At 39.0% G+C, this 11604-nt stretch overlaps 1 long non-coding RNA gene across 1 annotated transcript in view; it reads right to left on the reverse strand.

Moving 5' to 3' along the window:
* LOC138403717 (uncharacterized) overlaps positions 1–6675 on the reverse strand; it is a 123400-nt gene extending 116725 nt beyond the window's left edge. The window contains exon 1 of the long non-coding RNA XR_011237913.1: positions 6472–6675. This is a non-coding gene — a long non-coding RNA (uncharacterized lncRNA). The remainder of the gene's footprint in view (positions 1–6471) is intronic.
* Positions 6676–11604: the final 4929 nt, after the last annotated feature.

An 11604-nucleotide genomic window follows, 5' to 3' on the forward strand; every position in this document is an offset into this window, starting at 1 on the left:
CACATCGTAGGAAGCAATGCGTGTAAAACTCAAATAACATAATTGAACAAAATAATCGGATCATTTCCAAGCTTAGCTCATTACCTAATACGTAGAACAAAGATGCACTAAGCTAGGAAAATGAAACGATTAAATATTCACTTTCATGCGTTGGTGTATTTATGATACCGTGGCTCTGAAAATTAATTGCCGTAAGTCGTAGAAGCGATGATAGTCTAGAAGATTACACGGCGGCGTGCTAGTCGGGGGTCTGTAGATTCTATTCCGGGCCTCACACTGCTAACTTTTTGAAGTTATTTTATAGTACGCGACAGGTAGGGATGGCATTCGGGGTATGAGGCGGGGTACGCCCCACACACCCGCACGTCACCCTCGTTACACCGCACCGGGCTAGTGCGGAGGCTGTGCGGGTGTGCGGGGCGTCCCCACCCCGATTGCCATATCGGCCTGTCGCGTACTATAGGTACTTCTTAAGCAATTTAAATACTTATCACTTCCTTAACGATGGAGAACAATATCGTAAGGAAACCTTCATGCCTGAGAGTTCTCCATAATGTTCTCAAAGGTGTGCATGGGAAGTCTGCAAATCCGCACTTGGCCAGCGTGGTGGGCCATGGGCGCTATGGCCTTCTCGTTCTGACAGGAAACAGCTGTATTCGATAGTAGACCCTCGATTGATTGGTGTCGAAGGAACCCTATAACGGTTCCTTTTTTAATCACTTTCTGTCTGTCCTATAGGGTACTTTCCGGTAACCTAGAATCATGAATTTTTGTAGGTAGGTAGTCTTATAGCACAAGTAAAAAAATAAATCCGAAAACCGTGAATTTGACATCGCAAAAAAAACGTGTTCATGAAAAAATAATTAGTATTTTCAATTTTCAAAGTAAAATTACTATACCAAGTGGAGTAGGTATCATATGAAAGGGCTTTACCTGTAAATTCTTTTTTAATTTACAGTGCAAAATGTCTACAAAAAATACCCGAGTACGGAACCGTCGGTGCGCGAGTCTGGCTCGCACTTGGCCGTTTTTTTGAAGAGAAATTCGAGATGTTTATGGTCGATTTTTCAATCATGGAAATGCTGGCTTTGTTAAAATGAAACAGATCAAGTGAAGCAGTGAAAGTTCATTAAAGTATTCAATAAGGATTTGATAGGACCTTTAAATTATGAAACCCTTTCAATGATCTGTAATTATAAAGTTGCTGGGGAATCCTGAGGACAATTGGCAAGAATATTATAACTTTTACAATTGAATGGGTACCTACTCAAATCAATCAAATATTTATTACTAGACTAGATGATGCTTCCCACTTCATCCACGTGCATTTAGGTTTTTAATAAATCCACTGGGAACTCTTTGATTTTCCGGGATAAAAAGTAGGTACAGTACGGGGCCGGAAGTAATGTACATCGCCATTTAGGAGATAGCAGATTTGTAGAGCACTGTCTCTGTCGTTGAGACCGAAAACGTCATATAGGTATGAGTGAGAGACAACGCTCTACAAAGCCGAAATGTCATTCTAAAGACCGATGTACAATACTATCTACGCCTACTGTACTAGGTAGATATTGCCCATGTAAACGCATCATTATATCCGTCTCCAAGATGCATGGCAATTGCCATCTCTGGTGAGGATACACGACGACACTGGCATCGATATAAATGTCGAATTGTCGTCTTGTGACCTTTACCACAGAATATCAATACTTATAATAAAACTGTAATAATATAATATATGTCTTTACGCTTTCCTACTTGTGCGAAGCCGGGATGGTTCAGCTAGTTAGCTAATAAATTCTGTTTCATTTCGTTCTTTGTCAAGCTACAATATAGTGTGAGGTGTGGCTATATCAATAATACCTACTCTCTATTGTATCGTCGAAGTAGGTACTAGCCTGAGCCGTACCCAGTATAGCTGCTTTTATGGCCCTCTAGTTTTATGGCGCTGGAAACTTACTGATGCCACGTAATGTACTTTACTACCCGCTCTTAATCAGAGGATTAGTTGTTGATAGTATTTAAATCACTACTCATTACACGAGTAATCTGGTAATAGATATAATGAATAGGTACAGCGATCGCCCGCGACTTCACTCCCATGGGAATTTAGAAAAATTAAGGGACCCGCTGTGAAACTATAAGCTTTTTAGGCCCAAAGATTGGTTGATGAGGACTTTTCATATTTAATTAGGTATTATTGTACTATGAGAAGATTGGTAAATGTGTAAAGTGCATAAGACTCAAACAATTTCTTAGTACAGTGCTGCGGTAGGTACTATTATTGTGTTATAATTTCATAAAGTGTTCATAAACTAGCGAATGAAATAATAAGTAAAGAGGTTGCAATATTTAAAGGAGAAAAAAAGGTCAAGTGCGAGTCGGGCGAGACGAAGGGTTTTTTTATTTTTTATTTTTTATTCAGATACAAGTTAGCCCTTGACTGCAATCTCACCTGGTGGTAAGTGATGATGCAGTCTAAGATGATAGCGGGCTAACCTGGAAGGGGTATGGCAGTTTTTATTAAACCCATACCCCTTTGGTTTCTACACGGCATCGTACCGGAACGCTAAATCGCTTGGCGGCACGGCTTTGCCGGTAGGGTGGTAACTAGCCACGGCCGAAGCGTTCCACCAGACCAGACCAGAAATTTAGAAATTATAAAATTCCAAACCCCTGCCAGGAATCGAACTCGGGACCTCCCACTAATAAGACCACAGCGCTCACCACTGCGCCAGGGAGGTCGTCGATAAACTAGCGAATGAAATAATAATTAAAGAGGTTACAATATTTAAAGGAGAAAAAAAGGTCAAGTGCGAGTCGGGCGAGACGAAGGGTTTCGTACCATCGTTCAAGATTTTCATCGGTAAGTACAATGTAATTTTTTTTTAAATTTGCATAGCGGTCTTTTTGAAACTCGCTATCTTGGTTTTTTATTATTTACTAGATGATGCCCGCGACTTCGTCCGCGTGGATTTCGGTTTTTGAAAATCCCGTGGGAACTCTTTAATTTTCCGGGATAAAAAGTAGCCTATGTCCTTCCCCGGGAGGCAAGCTATCTCTGTACCAAATTCCATCAAAATCGGTTGAACGGATGGGCCGTGAAAAGCTAGCAGACAGACAGACAGACAGACACACTTTCGCATGTATAATATTAGTATGGATTGTAATGACGGCATACACACTCTGGTAAATTATTAACTATCTACCTATTACGGTTCATGAGAGAGCCTGCTGACAGGCAGATGGACGCCGGGATGAATAGCGGAGGCTTAGTAATAGAGTCCCATAGGCACACACATGATAGAATAGTCCTTTACACAGATAGACAGAAGCATTGACTTATATTACTTCGTATGGACAGGGCTATTGAACAAACAAAATTGCACCGACTCAGTGGTGCTTTAGCACCAATGCAACCTCAGTGACGTCTGGATTTCAAACGGGTCGTTCATTAGTATCTAAGGGGTGGCGCTGATTTATTTGGTTCCAAAGCCGTGAAAAACTTTGTTCACTCGACCATCTTGTCATTTATATCGATGGATAGAACAGAAATTTTTAACGAACTTGAACCATTTCGGCTTAAAAGTTCTCAAATAAAGTGCTTTTAAACTTTCCACAGACAATTAACAGGATCGGATTTATTGTAAAGCTTTGTATTTCAAATCCCATCTGCGACCGAGTTTGGTTTATTGAAGCACGTAGCCGCGCCGCGGTTATCAAGTTAGACTTGATAAGCCGCACATTGTTAAACGAACAAACCCCAAAGTTTTGCGGATTTGCGTGAAACAATAACATTCTACACAATACGTTTAAAAGCCGTATGTGTCTGAATACTTGATATAAATTGTATTCTTTATTCATCATCATCATCATCATTATTATCATCAACCGATAGACGTCCACTACTAGACATAGGTCTCTTGTAGGGACTTTCACCGTGGTCTTGCGCCGCCTGAATCCAACGACTTCCAACCTATTTTAGCGTTTAAAGTATTTATAATGGATGTTTATATGGATTATGGATGGATGTTTATAGTATTTATAATGGACTTCCAACCTCGCAACCCGTTCTGATTGGATCACTAGAGAAACTCCGAGCATAGCTCTCTCCATCGCCCGCTGCGTGAGTCTGAGCTTTCTTATGAAGCCCATAGTTACCGACCATGCCGCGGATCCATATTAAGTCATCGCTGGCAACACGCACTGTTCGAAGACTTTGGTCTTCAAGCACTGAGGAATTTTGGACATCTCGAAGCTTCCTGAACGCGCGCTGCCTAGCCGAGTTGGATTTAGTGGCAGACCTCTTTCTCTAAATTGGACCTACCTAACTGGATTGTCTATCCTAGGTATACATACTCGTCTACAATTTCGAGTGCAGAGCTCCCAACGATTACTATGTAGGTATGCACCTATTATAAATGTGCAAAAGTGTGTATGTCTATCATGTCTATCTTTTTACTGCTCATCCATTCAACCGACTTCGACGAAATTCGACACCATCCAAAAATCAAAAAACTTGCAAAACATTTTGCTAACAATCACGCTTAATGAAAAGCGACACCTTGTTTATGCAAATTATGAGTGATCGGTGAAAGAACCAAGCAACTTGGAAATATATCTAGATATACCTATATTATCTACTTAGATAAATTTTATTAGATGATGCCCGCGACTTCGTCCGCGTGGAATTAGGTTTTTTTTTAAATCCCGTGGGAACTCTTTCATTTTTCGGGTTAAAAATCCCTTCCCCGGTATGTATGCTAACCCTGTACCAAATTTCATCAAAATCGGTTAAACTGTTGGGCCGTGAAAACCTAGCAGACAGGCAGACACACTTTGGCTTTTATAATAATAATTAATAATATTAGGTAGTATGGATGTATCATACCTACTAGTAGGTATCCTCATTATTTAATTGTATACCCGGAAGGAGCGACTAACAACTTCTATGGAGTTGGTACAATTGCTCATTCTTTAGGACTTCCTAGCACGAAGTGCGAAAGCGAAAATGGTGGGTGGCTTCAGCTAGTAGGTACCAGCTGGGAGTGCATTGCCAAGTTTCACCTGGGCATCTAGACTTTCCAGCACATGAAGAAACTTCCACTTCCACTGAAGAAGACCTCGAGAGTCGAGAGTGACAAATAGGCTACATTTATCCCAGAAAATCAAAGAGTTTCTACGGGATTTTCAAAAACCACGCTGATGAAGTCGCGACCATGAGCTAGTATTGACATATCAACGTCCATTGCAAGATTTTTTTCACAAAATCTGCGTAGGTATTTAGTTGCAAATACGACCGAAGAAAATCGATTCAAGTAGGTAGATACCTATACCTACGTAGCTACTTGACAATCGACGTTTAGCAACGTGTTCTACCATTTTATAGGTCAAGTTAACAAGTTTGGCCCGAAAAATCAGTAAAGTGGAATCATTGGGACCAGTAAATACATTAAAGGACCGATATAGAGCCTAGGCCCTAGGGCTAAGCGTAATGGTGTAAAGTATCTACTTGTTTTTCACGTTTTATTGGATAGGTGGCGCATTATTAGAAATAGCAAATAACACCTGGCCGAAAACATCGTGGCTAAAGAATTTACGCCAAAATGGTATGGGAAGAGTACCCAATCTCGTTTCCGCACAGCAGTGTCCAAGGTGCAAATTAAAGCCCTAATGATTGCCAACCTCCGATACGAGACGGCATTTCAAGAAGAAGATTGGATTAGGTATTAATTAGATAATAATTGTTGTACTTTCGGGATCTTCTTGTTCGGAAACTCTTTGATTTTCCGGGATAAAGAGTAGCCAATGTCGTAAAGGTATATAGTAGTAGCCTCAAGCCTGTGTAGTACGTAGATACCTACGTATGTGCAAGCTACCTCTGTCTCAAATTTCGTCAAAATCGGTTAAACGGATAGGCATAGAAGATACTACACACTCTTGCATTTATGATATCAGTAGGTTTGGCTTGCCAAGCGTTCTAAAATCTTAATTGAACACGTCATTTGTTTTTCCTCTCAATTTTCACAAAAATTCCTGAACACTACTAAATTTACGATGATATTATCGTTCCGGAATTCGAAGGTTTATTTGTATTTCATAGATATTTAAAAATAAAATTTAATTATTATTTATATTAATAAAACGCTTTGTTATTTTTAGGTAGGTACCTACCTATTGAAAAAGTTTAAAGAGAGCATCCACGGTGACCATAGAACTTAATGTTCATTTAGACGATGATGATGTATATTATAAATTATAATGATATACTTACATGGTTTACAAATAAATAAATAGGTAAATCCTCCCATTTAGTATCGATAATTTTGTAAAGTTCCTCATTAAAAAATTGCAGTTGAATTTTCTTTCTGCTTAAATAATAGGTACACACGATACTTGGGGCAATTATAAAATTAGACGAATGTAATCAATACATCCATTAAAAGTTATCTGCAATTAATCTAAACTTACCTAAAGATGTTTTATACACAACTTCGCAAAACGGTTGAAAAATTCACGAAAATTCAATCACACACTTTCACCAAAAGGAAATATCAATACACAGCTATTATTAAAGTTACAAAAGTATTTACACTGATCTTCTGTATTTCGTGGAACTTTAGTTTTCCGTCGGAAAATTCAAGTTGGTAGCGACACGTCCGCCCGTCATGATTGGCATGGTTGCACTGAAGAGTTACATTCTATTCTATCATTTCTATCCCACTTGAACTTGATAGGGGTTTACGGATATCTTTTCACCCTTTCATCTTTTTTATCATAATACTGGAAAATCAACCCCTACATTTGAGTGATAGTTGAAATCAAAAATTCGCTTTAAAATCCGATTGAATTTCGTAGAGATCAATCAAGTTGGTTTGGATGTTGAATAGCACTTACTTCTGGTAGTAGGTACCTATATTTTTCAGTTTTATCCGATTTTTCATCGTCTTTTATAAGTAAAACTTTTGAATAAGTTCAATTCAGTCCTGGTTTATGCGTATTCAGAATACAAATAGGTATGTAGAAATACCTACGTCGTATTCGTGAGTTGTATTTGAAACAACGCACATTAATATAATAATTTTATTATTGAAAAATATTTATTATATTAAACATACTGGCACCGTTTGGATTTCAACTATTATTGTTAATATATAACAATTCTATTATAACTTTTATACTAAGTATTGTTTCTCTTTAACAAAGGCTGCTTCAAGCCTTTTGAAAATAAGTCCAGCCTTTTATCGTTGAGCTATTAAGGCTAAATGAGTCCCTACATCATAAAAGTACTCTACCCCAATTTCATGTTCGTTTAGGCTCGGCAGTCGGCGATAAGTGATTTTTATAGCTAGTCAGTCGGAAGAACATACCTACTATTGTATGTATACGTAAGATGAACATTCAAATGAATCAAAAGCTCACGTATTATTCTTTCAGAAAGCCATTATTGTATCCAGATCAAACTATAGGTATCCTACTGCTCGTATCTATATCTATACCTTGTATTATCTTATAACTGTAGGGAAAAGGGTTTAATGAGCTAAGCTATGCTATTTGCGGGCTATTTATGTTCTCCATTCACACATCCTAGATTGAAAGCCTGACCTATTACCTACTCTAGATTAGTTGTCTTCCCTGTCATGTCCGTCAACGGGCACACCTTGCTAGTTCCGGATATGGAACCCAAGGTGGCTGACTAAACTGAAGTTTGTTTTGAACGTTCCTCATGTCATACAGTTTACATAACTAAGCTGTTAAGTGTTTGTAGGAAGGCTTGGTATTATTCTTTTTATGGAGGCGTTTGATATCACAGCCGATTCTATTTGCCATCCATCCATCTATCCATCTACCTTTAGGGATGATTTATGCCAGCACCTTAGGCCGTGCCAAGTGCGACGCGTGAACGAGGCACGGATTCAAAACATCACAAACATTTTATATGAAACAGTTTATGCTTCACTGTGCCGTGCCCGTGCGCCACACGGTGAAGCATAAATTGCTTCAGGTGGCGGGTGCGAGCGAGGCGTTTGATATCACAGCCGATTCTATTTGCCATCCATCCATCTATCCATCTACCTTTAGGGATGATTTATGCCAGCACCTTAGGCCGTGCCAAGTGCGACGCGCGAACGTGGCACGGATTCAAAACATCACAAACATTTTATATGAAGCCGTTTATGCTTCACCGTGCCGTATCCGTGCACGGATGCCACACGGTATAGTGTGCCAATCGATCGTACTTCGTAGAAAAACTAAAAATAGTTGCACGTGTTATTTATGATATTTCCATATTCCATAGCCCATTTGGTTAGAAGATTCTAAGTCCACGTTTGACCACGATTTCAGAATATAGTAAAAAAAAAAAAGGTAGACACTTTTGTAGGTTTTTAAAATCAAATGCATCTGAAGTTAAAACTCACTAGTAACGTGACAATTTATATCTAGTCAACTAGATGATGCCCGCGACTTCGTCCGCGTGGATTTAGGTTTTAGAAATCCCATGGGAACTCTTTGCTTTTCTGGGATAAAATGTTGCCTATGTCAATTTCCATTCCAATACAATAAATTTTATAAAACCCATACTCCTTTGCTTTCATCACGGCATCATACCGGAACGCTAAATCGCATAGCGGCATGGCTGTGCCGGTATGATGGTAACTAGCCACGGCCGAAGCCTCCCACCAAACCTGACCAGAAATTATAAAATTCCAAACCCCTGCCAGGAACTGAACCCGGGACCACCCACGAACAAGACCACGTTTACCACTGCGCCAGGAAGGTCGTGAAAATTACAGACAAATGCAATTTCAATCTGGTATCTGTTTGTTTTTACCATTGCCCACCCTAAAATATCGTAAAATAAAAGTGTCCAAAGGGATTTAATTCAAGTTTTATTATAATCCATCAAATATTGCCCTTATATTTATTCAAAATCTTGTACTTTTGTTTGGAGTGTTGGGGCGAAAACAGATACTTGCTCTAGATTTCGTGAGCATGTTATTATCAGCGATATAAAATGTTCCACTAGATGCGGCGCTTCATAGTAACAACATATTATTCCAACGACGTTGGCACGGTAATATTTATACTTATAGATAACAATCGTGACATTGGTGTCCGCACTCCTGTCAATCGAAATCCGCTTTAGAGGTATAGTAAGCGACAGTTCGAGATGGCAATAGGGGAGGGAACGCTTTGAACACCCGCACAGCCCCCGCGCTAGGGCGCGGGTGAGCGCGGGTGACGTGCGGGTTGCCGGAGCGTCCGCCCGCCTCATACTCCGCTTGCCATTTCGATCTGCAACGGACTATAGGTAGAAGAAGAAGAAAGAAGAAGGTCTTTTGTGGAGCTAGAAGTTTCGGACAGTTTAAAAAAATATAAGTAAGTAGATACAAACAATGTGGTTAATAACTTGTTGTTGGTAGTCCGTTTCTACGAACATAGATAATTTAGAATAATATATTTAGATAATATAGACTTTATATGTACTAAACCTACCTATACCTATTCAAATATGATAACATCGATATTCAGAGTTAAACAATTTTTTTTTTAAATTCAGATACAAGTAAGCCCTTGACTGCAATCTCACCTGGTGGTAAGTGACGATGCAGTCTGAGATGGAAGCGGGCTAAGCTGGAAGGGGTATGGCAGTTTTTAATAAACCCATGCCCCTTTGGTTTCTACACGGCATCGTGCCGGAACGCAAAATCGCTTGGCGGCACGGCTTTGCCGGTAGGGTGGTAACTAGCCACGGCCGAAGCCTCGCACCAGACCAGACCAGTTTAGAAATTATAAAATTCCAAACCCCTGCCAGGAATCGAACCTGGGACCTCCCATTAATAAGACCACAGCGCTTACCACTGCACCAGGGAGGTCGTCAAATCGCGCAAATTTTATTTTTACAATCGGACTGCGTCCAAAACGGATTACGGTTGATAGGAGTACGGACGTCGGACACTGATGTTCGTTGGAACATGTTGTCAATATGAAGCGCCGCATCTAGTGGAACTTTTATATCACACGTTATTATTGACAAAGAGAGCCTCTCCTCGGATCACGGGTCTGAGAGGCTCTCGGAGCGTAGAAGGACACGTCGGGTACAAGTTAATGACGTAGCATTTTTCAAGTTCACTCTGCGGTCTAACCTTGCTGCTATCGTAATTTTGGCCTTAAAAAGAGGATGGGACTTATAGCATAGTTGTACAAGTATGAAATTATTTTTTTATTACATCGCCTAGTTAAAACATTTAAGACTTCGTCCGCGTTGGATTTAGGTTTTTTTAAAAATCCCATGGGAACTCTTTAATTTTCCGAGATTAAAAGTAAGTAAGTAAGTATATCCTTCCGCAGGATGTAAGCTAACTCTCTACCGAATTTCATAAAAATCCGTTGAACTGTTGGGCCATGAAAAGCTAGCAGATAGACAGACAGACACACTTTCGCATTTATAATATTAGTATGGAAGTATGGATTTTTTCGTTGTTGGATCTGGTCAAATGATGGTTTTTGATTTTGCTTTCATATTTGCTATCATTACAATTACGATCGTAATATTCCGAATCAAAACTTTCGTACCTACTTGTAAGTAGGTACGAAAGTTTTGATTCGGAATATTACGATCGTAGATCAAGATTAATTTGTGGTGTGTACACCACAAATTAATCTTGAACACTCTATGCAGCAGCAGGATATAATTCCTCTTCGGGATTTTCAAAAAACGTATACGAAGTCACAGACAACGATTACTATTATTTAATAAATACTGGCCCAGTAGAATTAATGTTCGATATTATTAAAACAGTATTTTCTGCAGTTGAAGGCCCGATAAGTGGTTGAGAGTTTTTCTAATACGGAACTGGAAGGTCGACATGGGATTTCATGACGTAGCAATTTTTAAGTTTTTTTTGGTCACCTTCGGCTTTCATCATTTTCATTAACCATAAGTTGGACCTTTGAATTCGGTTGTGTATAAAGATAAAATGTGCGTCTGTGATTTTTCTTTTTTCTTTTCTTTTATTGAAAATATTACAATAAAACTTAAAGCTAGCCTTATCTAATTACCATACAATTCATGCCCACGTGGAATGGTGCCTTAAATACTGGCTGCATTTCCACGCTGGACAGCCAGGCTGATTCGATGCCCAAAAAATGAGCTAACCCTAATTTTTAATAGGTACTTAATTGCATTTCATCTTTTTCCACCAATCTCAAAGGTATTCATTTATTTGTTACCGAAATGAGGATTTTGTTCTGTCGGACTAATCTTTGAAATGGCTTAAACAATGTGTTTGGGTTTTCTTAAGCGAATAGACGATTATACGAAGAGTGATCGTAGGCCCACTACTACTAATTCGATAAAAAACTTAAGTTTTATTAAACATCTAAATTCACAAGGACAAAGTGCGGCCAAAAGCTTTTATGAATTAAATTCGAATTGCTTGAACCCTCTTTAACCATTTTATTTAGTTTATTCTCTGAAATTCTATCTCTGTTTCAACTAGGCGGCGACGGGCCTAATAATATTGTCTCAACAGTTTCTATGACAAGAAAATAAATCCAAAAATTTTACTATCATATTCATTGTTCTAATAATAAGTTTTA

The sequence above is a fragment of the Maniola hyperantus genome, chromosome 20 (genome assembly GCF_902806685.2).
Source record: "Maniola hyperantus chromosome 20, iAphHyp1.2, whole genome shotgun sequence".
Classification (NCBI taxonomy): domain Eukaryota; kingdom Metazoa; phylum Arthropoda; class Insecta; order Lepidoptera; family Nymphalidae; genus Maniola; species Maniola hyperantus.